This window comes from Fukomys damarensis, unplaced genomic scaffold (assembly GCF_012274545.1).
Source record: "Fukomys damarensis isolate Sample0158 unplaced genomic scaffold, DMR_v1.0_HiC HiC_scaffold_2, whole genome shotgun sequence".
Taxonomy (NCBI): Eukaryota; Metazoa; Chordata; class Mammalia; order Rodentia; family Bathyergidae; genus Fukomys; species Fukomys damarensis.
The window spans coordinates 36,756,610-36,770,243 of record NW_022900914.1 but is presented as its reverse complement, the minus strand read 5'-3'; positions in this window follow the sequence as shown (position 1 = coordinate 36,770,243).

Below are 13,634 nucleotides of genomic sequence, written 5' to 3'. Positions count from 1 at the left end.
ATAAGATTACTGACATTTAGAAATGGGAGGAAAGGAGCTAAAGGTGTAGGGAAGGTGTGATACGTAGGGGAAGAACAAAAAGGGAAAAGAAAAAAATGTGAGAGAATGAAAAGATGAAAATAAAGTGTTTGTAGATGGGGAGGGGAGGAGGGGGTGAAGGGAGGGCAGAGGTAAGGGGAAAAAATGAGAATCAAGACTTGCCATGTAAAGGTACATGATCCCAACAATGAATGTAACTGTACTGTATCCCTAAATGTACCAATAAACTCAATAAAAAAAAAAAAAAAGAAATAAAATGATCTAACATATGAAGAAAGAAGGAAAATAAGTATCAAAGTTAAACATATAGATAAATCTAAATTAATATTGACTGAAAAAATAAAATGAATAATATATTTTATGCACATATATGTGCACACATCAAATTAAAAGATAGTAATAGTAGCTTAAAGTATGAAAAAGTGGTACATCGAGTTAAGTGTGTTGAGGTCATTGAAATACTTGAGAAAATGTGAAAACACCACCTTGTATTAATTTTTTATATATAAAGTATTGATGTTCCAATTTCTAATGCAATTGCTAAAAATGTTTAAAAAACAGCCAAAGTAATAAAAAGAAGAAATGAAATGTAAAATAAAATAAAGTAAAAAACACAAAAAATCCTAAAAACTAATACTTTGATTAACCCAAAACTAGGCCAAAATGAAGTGAAATTAATTTATAGAAAATAAGATTTCACACTATCTATTAAATATAAATACAGTAAATGTTCCAAAACAAAACTCATCTAAGTGAAAATGAAAATAGATTTTAAGTAGAAGAACAAGAAAACTAGATAATAAAAAGATATAAGATGTATAGCATGTAAACAGTATGCAGAATTCAGGTTGCATAATTTGTAGATACTTCACAATGACAAAAATTTCAATTCAACAGGAAAGAAAAATAATTTAAAATTTTTATATTCACCAAAGCCAGAACAATAAATATACAATGGGTGGTCAGAAACTCTGTTAAATGTTTAAATTAAAGAATTTTTTTTTAGTAAAAAAAACCTATTGTTACTAAGCCTCCTCAAAACGTCTGTCCTCACTTTAAACACTATTATGCCATTGTATGGCTCATATTTAGATGTCCCCTCAAAATCCCATGAGGTCATAGGTGGGGCTTTTCAGAGATGACTGGATCCAGATTATGTGATGCTGGGATTAAGTATGTGATGCTAAAATCAAGAATGTGTGATTACTAAATTAGTCCTCTGATTGATTTGGCGTAGTTCTGGGAGTGGACAATGAGAAGGCCCTAAGGGCAGGTAGCCTGGATAAAATAAAAGAGACAGGAAGAGGGTTGTCTTTTGTCCTTTGCTGCTTGCTGTCTTGCTGCCTTCTGCCTGCCATAAACTGTTTCTCTTCTGTGATGCATCTCTGTTGTGCCATCCTGCCTTGGAGCCAGCCGACTATGGACTGAAACCTCTACAAACTGTGAGCTAAGAAAAATTTTCTTCTTTTAACTTTGTTTGTCAAGTATTTGGTCTTAGCAATGAGAAGAAAGTAACTGAGACACCAATCATTCTTGCCAGTTTCTGGAGCAGTTCTAAAAGTACTCTTTCATGAGTGTTTTTATGAGACTTGCTCAAAAACATGGTGAATGCTGCTGCTAAATGTCACCTAACAGAACAAAGATTCAAAAAAGCATTACAATGTGTCCTCATCCACCTTATTCACCAGATCTGGCATTATGTGACTTCTGGTTCTTCCCCCAAATCAAAATGACCTTGAAAGGTAAATATTTGAATTGATTCAGGACATGATAGCTTAAATAAATAAAGGTATTTCCAGAACTGTTTCATAAAGTGCCAAGAATCAGGGGATAAAGTGTATTTGCATCAAAAGGGAGTATTTTGAGGGAAATTGATGGCAATGTGTTTTTTACTGTAATAAATTTTATTAACACACATTGTACTTTTCTATCACATTTCAATAAATCAAACAGACATAACTATAAGCAAATTTATATCCATAGTGATTTATTAACAAATTAGAAAGTGAATAGTAAGTATATACACTATTTCAACAACACAATTAACAAACAATATCTAATTTGTATAGAACACACTATCCACCATCTGCAAAATATAAATTTATATGGATGCATATAAAATGACCAAAATAGATCATCTTCTGATTCATTTAGAAAGTCTAGACAAATGTCAGAAGATTTTAGCCATGCTGAACACAGAGAAAATTAAGCTAGAAAGCAAAGACAGAAAGATAACTACAGAATTACTATTATGTTTGGAAATTAAGAAGTACATTCTAAATAGGTTTTTTAACTGTACAGTAAATTTCTTTGAAATGAATGATAATGAAAATATTGCAACTTTCACACTACAGCTAAATAAATATAAAGCAGCAATTATAAATTCAGAAACATATATAAGATAATGATGAAAAATAATCTATGTATCAATTTAAAGTAATTAAGGAAGGAAAAGAATTGTGTAAAACCCCAAAAAGTTGAAAAATTAAAAATTTAGCAGAAATGAAAGAACAAATATGCAATAAAGATTAAATTAATTATTTGAAATGTTTACTGAAATTGACAAATTTCAGTTGTACCCAGGAGGTAGCACAAATAAAGTCAGTAATGAAATAAACATCAGCACAGATTTTATAAAAATCTTTTTATACTCAGAGTAATTTTATGCCATGCATTTCAAATATAATATGAAGTGAATGCATTCTTAGAAAAATTCCTCTGACAAAAAAGTCATATCAGGAAAAAATTTAAAATTGAGTGTAAATAATTAATATAAACAATTTTCTTACTGAAAAATTTCTCCAAGAGGAAAAATATGCACTGTATGGCCATATGGGTTTATAAATGAATTCTAACAGTTATTTAAGAAGAAAATAATGGCAATCTTATAATACTGTTTTACAGAACAGAAAACAAAAATTAAATCAAGAAATATTTCTAACTTAATTTATATGGCTTGTATAACCTCTACACCAAAACTGACAACAAATTACAAATTTAATCATTGCATGTCAGTGACCTTTGTAAACACAGATACAAACTTTGTGAATAAAATAAAAATAAATTAAGTGAAATAATAAGTATGGTCATAGTTCTTGACCAATTTGGCTTTATTCCAAAAATGCAAAGTTTAACATTAAAATTAATAGGGCTGGGGATGTAGCTCAATGGTGCCATACTTGCCTGGCAAGCACAAGGTCCTGAGTTTGATTCCTGGTACCAAAATATTTTTTAAAAATTAAAAAATCAATACTGTTTACCTCAGTAACAGAGTAAAAATGTCACTAAAAAATACATAAAAGGGAATTTTAGAAATAATTACTGTTCATTATTAAAATAAACATAAATAAAACATCTTTAAGGCTAAAAGAAATTTCTTTCATCTGATAAAACACAGTTATAAATGTCAATTATCATATTTAACAGTAAAATGTTGAAGAGAAGTGAAGATTAAGAACGGTTCATGGATGACTTTCCACTTTAGGTACTAGTCAACATTTTACTGGAGATCATTTTCAGGGAAATAAGAAATAATAATGAATAAAAAAAAATGAATGATAATTAAATAAAAGCTAAAATTTTCATTAACAAACTGATATGCCTATTATAAAAAATCTGAAGAAATGTTTTAATAAATTATTAGTACTGATAAATTGATATAGCAAGTTTGTGTATTAAAGGTAAATGAACAATAAATTATATTTTGTTGCTAGCTTCCAATATTTAGAAGAGAATAAAACATATTAAGATAAGCCACTATGATAGCAGAAAAACAACAAATTATTTAGGACAGATCTAATGAAGATGTATACAGTATCTACACAGAAAACTATAAAATAATATTGAGATGTAAAAAGTATTTGAAATAAAAGGAGAAAATACCATATTCATTGGAAGTCTCAACTTGTAAAAGTATCTTTTTTTAGATTGAGATTGATATTTCAACTCACTGTCTCACACTGATTGCAGTATTGAAAATGGTAAGCTCATTTTACAATGTAGTTTAGCAAAATTCTAAGGACTTGTTCTATTAGATCTGTCAAACTTATATTAAAGTGAAAATAATTTAAATAGTGTGGTATTGAAAAATATTTTAATGGAATAAAGCAAAGTCAGAAATGGACACACATAAATAGAAACTGGCCTATAACAGATATTCCTCTAGCAGAGTAAGAATGGAAAATGTTTTCACTAAAGTTTACTGTGTTAACTGGGTTTCTGATTTGTGAAAAATTTTGATGAACCCCCCATCTCATAGCAATAACAAAATTAAATTTACCTGGGGTATACATGTTAAATCCTATAGAAAACATAAAGCCCCTTACAACCGTGTTGGAAACTTGAATTAGTTCTCCAAAAAAGAAATATCTAAGTGATCAATAATTAATAGAAAAGGTATTCAAAAGCCAGATGCAAATTGAAAATATTGTAAAATATCAGTGCACATTCTCCAATGTAGGTAAAATTACAAAAGCTGACAAAAGAAAGATAAAATAAAAGTAGGGGATTGTTACTGGTATACATTGCTGCTGAGAAACTGTTCCTGGGAATGTCAAACTATATTACTTGTTGGCATTATCTATTACAGCAACTTTATTCTTGGAATATCTGATAGAAAACACATGCACATTTGTGCCAAAAAAAAATCAAATAAGGTTAATGAAAACACTGTTCATTATAGCCCAAAGCTTAAAAAAGAAATATATATATATAGATAGATAGATAGATAGATAGATAGATAGATAGATTTTTTTTTTTTTTGAGACAGGGTCTCACTATGTAATTGAGATGTAATTGAGACTGGACTGACCTGGAACTCACTATGTGGCCTGGGCTGGTTTTGAACTTGAAGTGATCCTCCTGCCTCAGCCTCCCACATGCTGGGATTACAAGTGTGCACCACCATGCCTGGCTGAAAAAATATATTTTGATATGCAAATTGATATATTGTATATTTGTACAATGGGATAGTATATGGCAGTGGAATGAATATATTTACTGCTACAGGTTGAAACTTTTTTCTTTTTTTTTTTTTTTGGGTACTGGGGATTGAACTTGGGTCCTTGCGCTTGCAAGGCAGGCCACTGAACTGCTGAGCTAAATCCCCGGCCCTTACAGGTTGAAACTTGAATGAATTCACAAACAATATGGGGCAAAGGAAGTGGGATGTGAATGAGAACATGTACTACGTGATTCCACTTACATTAAGTTCAAAAACAGGGAAAATTAAAATACAATATTCAAAATCAGGATAATAATTTATTTGTGGAGGAGAAAGAGAGTAATTATTGGAAGAAAGAATGAATGAAGTCATCTCGAGTACCAGTGAGAGTTTATCTCTTAATAGGCATGGTGAGTAAGTGGAGATTCACTTACCATTATTGTTTAGCTATAAGCTGCATTTTATGTACTGGCCTGTAGTTTTCTAACATTTGAAGCATTAAATTATTCAAAGAGTTAATCGATTATCTTTCCCAAAGTTTCAAAGAGATAGTATATTATAAAAAATTCCAGAATCTAGATACAAAATTCAAGGAAACATTCTCAGTCTGTAGAATATTTAATTCAAATAGGATGAAAACATTATTATAAATAATAGACAAGGGAAAAAATACCCCCAAAACAAGAAACTAAAAGACAATCTTGTTATTAAGCATAGACCCAAAAAGTGTAACAAACACATACAAAAAAACCAAATATAAGTAAATTTCCTGTAATAGTGCATACTCATTAAAATATTAAATTCTAACCAAGCAAGATATAGCTCAGAAATGCAATGGTTTAAAAGTGAAAAAACTATTAGCATAATTAAATAGCTGACTTCTAATATAATATATGATAATACCAATAAAAATAAAATGTTTTTTCAAATACATTGAAATCCATACTTAAGAAATACTCAATGAAATATTAAAAGCCCGATTTTTAAAGCAGATTGAAAGGAAAAAAGGATTTTAAAGGAGATAATTTCAGACATTTTTCTCCTTGGGGTTGAGAAAGCTTTGCAGAACAAGAAAAAGATAAAATTTAGAATATATGAAGAAAAAAAGACAGATTTTTTTGACATACAATTAATTCTACTATATGGATAAATGGCAACTGCAAACTAAAAGAAAATAACTGAAGCATGTATGGAAAAGTAAGAATTACTATCCAGATATTTCTTTATATATCTATTTCCATATCTATATAAAATAAATATCCAAGGGTTTAACAACAAAACATATATTTCAGTATAAAACTGTTAAAAAAATTGACAGGCATTTCAACATAAGAAAAAAATAGAAGTAAATTTAGAAAATGTTAAACTACTAAAATATTTACACAATATATAAAAATGTTCAAAGAAATTAGACATAATACATATAGTGGCCATGCAAACTTGAGCTGATTTCTTTATAGGGACAATTTGACAGTTTTTATGAACATTTAAAATTCCCAGTTTGATATAGAAATTCTACTTTCCAGTTTTTATTCTTGATAATGCTTACAAAATATACACAGAAGCAGGTAATGAGATGTTTGTCGTGGCAACTTAAAAGTCTGAAGTTTCAATTACCAAGTATTAATATGAATCAAGTTCATCTGAGTTATGGAAAACTTTAGAAATATAAAAAAATAAGGAAGATTTGCAAATGTTAAAATAGAAAACCATCAGAAATGTCATGAGTGGAAAAATATAAAAATATGTATTATCCCATCTATGCAAAAGTAAGGAACTTTCAATACATGTGAATATGCATTTTATGTAAGTGAATAGAACAAAAGCAAGAAGAAACACAGAAACAATAAGTTATAGTGATCAATTCTATGGAGAGGTGTGATACTGGGACTATATGAAGCAAGATTTCTATATTTAGTCTAGCTACATATTATTTCAATTTATAAAACAAATGTGTGTTCGTACATTGATTGTGTCATTGAAATATGAATTGCAAATACTGGTGATACTATTACTATAATATATGCCTATGTCAAGGTACATAAGTTATTCACTTCCTCCAAATTTCTCATTTTCAAGAATGCATATATATACACTTTTGTGTTTCTCTACAAATCATTTCTGTGATTAAATTATTAAATTCCAACTTGGCATATCCATTATAAGTAAAGCACCTAATAGGAATGAGTTGTAATAAAAAGCAGTAATGAAAAGTGGGTAAAGAGGTGTGGCAAATATCACAAATAGGGACAATAATAAAAAAGTAGATATTTTCTCCAAGTAGCCAGAATATTCCTTTCAGCTGAATATGGCATTTTAGAATGGTTAGACTGTCAAAGACAATGTGGAGAATTCTCACAAAGATCTCCCATCTAATGTCGTGACACTAAAATTTCCTTTGTTTCATTTAGTTTTATTGCAAGAATCAAGGACCTACTAGGCAACCCTCCGTTCTCCATCTCTTCATTCCCTACTTCCTTTTTCTGGCCACTTAGAGAAAGTATCGACTTTCTAAGCACATGTTATTCTTAGTAGGACGCCCCATCTGGAGTCTGGGGAGCCTGAGCAACTAGTTTGTGTGTCAGCAGCCCTGTATTTTCGGATGATGGAAACTGATTGTTTTCCTCTTCACAGGTGCGTGACCTGTGTAGATTGTGCCATCTGTAGCAGAAAAGCGAAGGGAGAAAGCCCTGACGCACTCAGCACCTGGTCCCTAACAAGCCGGGGAAAGCCTTGCGACATGAGGGTGCATTAGAGCAAAAGGGACAGCATACTTAGTTTAGAACTTTTCTCACCTTCGATATCGATCAGGAAAGTTGAATATATCTGTGTATTTCCTGGGATTATCAAGACCAAGAGACTTTCATGAAGGGCTTATGTTGCATAGTTCTAAATGGATCATTCTTGTTATATGAGTAGTGGGTGGGTTGTTGAGTACTTACCTCTTGCAGGTATTATAAATAATTGTTTGCCTCCTTGCCAGGATAAAAGGCAAATAGAAAGCATTTTTTTATGCTTCACATAATTATATGACATGGAGGAATTTTAGAAGCAATGGGAAAAACAAATCTACAAGAATAAAACCCCAGAAAAAGATTTGAGAAAGTCACAAGGAAATAGAATCAGGATTAGATAAGAAACAAAATATAAAGGATGTAAGAAGCACCTCAATAAAGTCTCATAGCTGACTCATGCAGCACAAATGTTACTGAAAGTAAAAACCCTCATTTACTTCTATTGATTCTGAATTTAAGGACTGAAAAGCCCAAATGACTATGCCAAAAAAGTGTTTGTATCACCAAAATTAGGTAAAGAATTATAGTGATTTGATCAAGCATTGGGATTCATCTGAATGAGATACAATTTTGCAGCAAAATCCTGAGCAAGTGAGAGTCGAAAAAAATGTGTGTCAAAAACAGTATAGCATAGTGGACTTCCAGAAGTTTTCTGGAAGAATAGTGTAAACACACATTAATATAATAGGTAAATGATTGTGGGTAGCAAACAATTAAGTTAAAATTGGATACTATAATTTAACATACAATATAACTGCAAATCTGCCTAGGTGAAGCTTATGTAAAAAGCTTAGGGCATTAACTGACTTTTCTGCAAAGCCAAGGTAGGAACTGATGTAGTAGAGGAATAATAAATATACAAAATATAAAATATGACATATATAATTCATAGTCTATCAATATCTGAAATATACTTTACATTTCTGAATTCCACATTTTAGACACATTGCAGGAGCCTGGGATTTATCTCAGTGGCACTGCTCCTGCCTTGCAGGTACAAGGTCTTGAGTTTGATCCCTGGTAACAAAAAAAGCGGGGGGGGGTGGTAAAGAAAGACACACTGCAAAATCTAATATTCAGTCAGAAGAGCACAAAGAGAAAAATGCTTTGCTTGACAGTCAATTCATGTAAGAAAGATATGGCTAGGTAGTGAAGAGAAGAAAATAAAAAACCCTGCCTGCTTCACTGTTATTCTTCTAAATATTTGAAGAGTTTTTGCATTGAGGAAGGACTGGCCCTCTTTATCACACCAGACAGAAGAGCCTGAATCAACAGGGTAGACTTGCGCAAAGATCTATTTTAGTCAAATTTAAAGCAAAGATCCAAGCTTTGCCATGTGGGAAAGGCCTTTCTGGGAGGAAGTGGTGCTTCAATCATAAAACATGATCAAGCTGAGGTGGGATGACTTATTTTTGGATGAAATAGGGTGCAATTCAAATTTACATGGTTGTATGAAAATAAATTAAAATATAAATGTCAAAAATATGGTAGGTCTCTATGGGTGCTTTGCAACTTTTCTATCAGAGTAAACTAAAAGGAGGAACTACCAAAAATCAAACACACACACACACACACACACACACACAAAAAAAAAAAAAAAAAAAAAAAAAAAAAAAAAAATGTTCTGAAAAAAAAAAAAAAAAATGTTCTGAAAAAAAAAAAAAAAAATGTTCTGAAAAAAAAAAAAAAAAATGTTCTGAAAAAAAAAAAAAAAAATGTTCTGAAAAAAAAAAAAAAAAACAAAAAAAAACACACAAAAAAAAAAAAAAAAAAAAAAAAAAAAAAACAAAAAAAAAAAAACAAAGAAAATCTAGGATAAGGGGATGTACATTCAGAGGGGTATGATACTTTTTTAGACATTTGAGATGAGAACAGATGACTGATAAGCAGAGGTATGTTGATATAGGTATGGAGAAATATAGACAGGTATTCAGTACTTTATAAACGAGTCTCTCACATTGTGAAGTATCCTCGTATTATATGACATCTTCCCATAATCAGTACTTCAAGTGGCAAGGGAAGAGTTAATCTTTTGTCCTCAAAGCCCACAGGAATGTTTATCAACTCCAGTGCAGGCCTCTTTTCTTCCTTTTGGTGAGTTAAGTCTGTCTCTGCTTTGTTTGACGCTGCCCATTTGAGGAAAGCTTATCCCTGACCTTCTGCCAGAGAGACTGATGACAAGGACAGTTTGCACTAACCTTGACATTCACCAGGGTAAATGGCTTTTTCCACAAGTAGTCGGCAAACAAGGAGAGCCAGTAAAGAGCTAATGAATCTGCACCTGAGAGAAACTGAACAACAATTGTGCTTTTAAAGAAGGAAAGAGTCCTTGGAAGGTGCGGACCCATCTGGTGCTTAATGATTCAGGGGAAATAAACTCTTTTAGCCAATGTAATTTAAAAATGAATGAACACATAATACATGCATACATATAGACATAGATACAACCCCTAGTCTTAAAAACTTCCCCTCTGGGTCCGTTATAAATTAGTCCTTCTGGTCTTTCTTGACCCCAACATCAAGTCTCAGTGTCACTCTGTGATGCCCAAGATGACAGAGTGGTGCTGTAGACGATCACAATGTCAAGGCACGTGTTTTTCAGCCATCACTAATGCTGCTCAATCCAAAATCTCCAAACAGAGTTCAAGGGAAATAAATTGTGAATCTTTCTACAAAGTGACTTAATTTATCTACTCTGTATGCTATGAAAAAGTCACAGAAAGAAATTTAAAAACTTAACTATTGTAGAATATCAGACAGACTAATTTTCCCCAAGGAATCCCTGTGACCAAATATAAATCCATGGGTCTCACTAAAGATTGTAGTCTTGTGATATTTCCTCTCTAAAGCCTAATGCAGTACCCTCAGGACTCTTCCCCTATCCCACTATTATTGATTACACTATTTTCATAGGGTCAGAAATGTAACAGTTTCTTCTGTATAATTTTGTCCTTCATATGAATTGATTAGAATTATTCTTTATACTGAATGTATGTAAAGGTGCTTCACCAGACTTGTAACAATTTACTTAAGGTATGAGGTATTTGTTATCCACCACATTCGTTGCTCGATTCTGGGATACTTCATAAGAGTTCAGTATGGAAAATGTGGAGCTATCTTACAAAATTTGATCAATATAGGAGTTCAAGTGTCCACCTATTGTTTTACTCATCGTGTAAAACAAGTACTGATGCTCTTACCTATATGACTTTAGGCACCACCACAGAGTTTTTTACATTTGCATTCTTCCCTGTTCTTTTTAAAAAGTTTTAATCAAGTTATATCTAGAGAAGAACGCATATATTTTCAAAAGACAATGGAAGACATTTTGAAAAAGTGACACGTCTACTCAGTGACCACCCAGATCAAGAAATTGCACATAATCAGTGCACCAGAAGCCTCCTTAAGACCCAGGCACCATACCTCCTTCTCAAGAGATCACCTGTGTAAAAACTAGAACAATAAAAGCCTTGCTATCTTGCTTTTGAATTATATAAGTGAAGTTATATAGTACATACTCTTTATATCTAGATTTTTATTTTTGCTTAATGTGATATTTATAAAATTCATTTATAGGGTTGAGTATAATTTATTCATTTCCAATGGTATATAAAATTTAATTGTATGAGAATGCCATTCTTTATCTAATCTCCCTTTGATGTATATTTGGGTCATTTCTAAGTTAGCATTTGTTATTAAGAATAATGCTACTGTGGATATTTTATACACATAACTTTCTGTGAAGGGTAAAATTTATGTGTCAAAGTTAATACACATACTAACTTTAGTGAATATTCCTCAATTTCTTGCTTTCCTTTTCTACAATCTCCTAATTAGTTCAATATTTCATCCTTTCTTTCCACTGTATTTCAGTTACATATCACATCATTCTTTTTACTAGGTATTACAAAATGAATCCTTGATTAACAGTGATTTGCTATAAGTTATTTTTTACCAATTTTCTAACAATGCAAGGAATAATATAATTTCATTTATTCTCATTTCAAAAAACATATTACTGTTACATTTTCACATATTCTATTTTGTAAACCCCTCAAGACTAATTATTGTTATTGTATTTATTTGTATTTACATATGCTAACATATCTACCATTTTGTATGTCTTCATTCTTTAACCTCTAGTTTTGTCTGGGATAATTTCCCCCCTAGGTGTAAAACATCTTTTTATATTTCCTTTGCTACAGGGCTGTTGACAGTGAATTATCTCAGTTTTTATATTACAATGTCTTTGAACACTGATGTGTTTGACAGAAGTATTTACTGGGATTAGAATTACCATCTGACATTTTCTCTCAGCATTTTCGGATTGCATTCTATTGCTCTTTGCAGTCATTGTTTCTCTTCAGAAGTCAGCTGTAATTTGTGTAATCGCTCCTTTGAGATAATTATAAATTATAACATTTTTTTCTATCTATATTTTTAATATTTTCCCTTTTTCTTTTTTGTAAATAGTATTATATGTTGTACTAGGTGTGTTTTCTGTGGATTTGTGTTACATTTCATTTGCATTATTATTTGCTTCTATGATGACATTTTTTCTTCACTTGAGCAAGCTTTGGCTATTTTTCCCCTAAAAAATTGCTTTTGATCTGTCTATGACTCTAATTATATTATATTAGAAATTTCTATCACAATCTTCATGTCTTTTTCAATTTTCCATCTTGCTTCTACCCAGATATTAGCCTTTCTGTTTTGTGTAATGTGCATCAAATTTATCTATAAGTTTCTTCACTGAATTATAATCTTTGCAAATACTATAATTTATATTTGATTATACTTTATACAGTCCCATAGCCATTTGGTTACTTAAATACATGAATCATTGCTAAAATAATGTCCTTGAACTTTAACTGCAATATCTGAATCATTTTCATAACTATTTCATTTTCACTTTTTTCAGTCTTTGTTTATAATCATTCACCCATTCGATCACATGACTTGGTATACCTAGTTATTTTGGCCTGGTATTGCATTTGAAAAGAAATTATAGAGACTATATATAATGTTACTGTCAGAATATGGCAGATCTTCTTGAGAGCAGGGATTGTCATTAAGCTGCATTTTACAGTTCTCAGGGCTGGTCTATTTTTTCTTCAGGCTTCTGAGCTGTAAACCTCTATTTTCTCCAAGGGTTACTCCAACTTGTCAAGGTCAACTCCAGTTGTTTTTCTCGCAAGCATTTTGAGTTTATCACCATCTTTGCTAGATTGTTATTTTCTATTTTACTTCCTTGACTGTTGATATTTTCAGCTTCAGAATTTGCAAGGCTTAAGGAGAAAAACATCAAAGTTGGACTTAGATACTTTCCTGAATATTTTCTCCAATACTATGACATCACAAGCTCTGACTAATTTGACGGTATTGAAATCCAAATCTTGCCCCCACGTAATCATACGATTAGTAAAAGCTCTGAACTAGCAATATACTCTTGGTTTTCCTTGGCTTTGAAATTTACCTCTGGTAAGCTGTCTCAAGGAAAAAGTAGACAACAATGTCAGTTCATGTCAGTTTTTTTCTCCCTCCTAAAATTATGCTCGCTAAAGTCCTAGATTCCTTTGTTACTTTTATATAGTGATATATTACATTTTTCTGGATTTTGTAGTTCTCTGTGCAAAGGTTGGCCTGATATTATTTACCCTTTAGAAATTACAAAAGGACCTGGAGGCTGAATAAACAGTAAGAGAAGGAGAAAGTCAAATTAGATATCTAAAAATATACTGGAACCAAATTTTGTAGGATACAGCAAAAAGCATATTAAATTTGAAATTTATAACATTGAGTGTCACCATAAAATAGATCTCACATAACCCAATGATGCTTCTCAAGCTCTTAGAAAA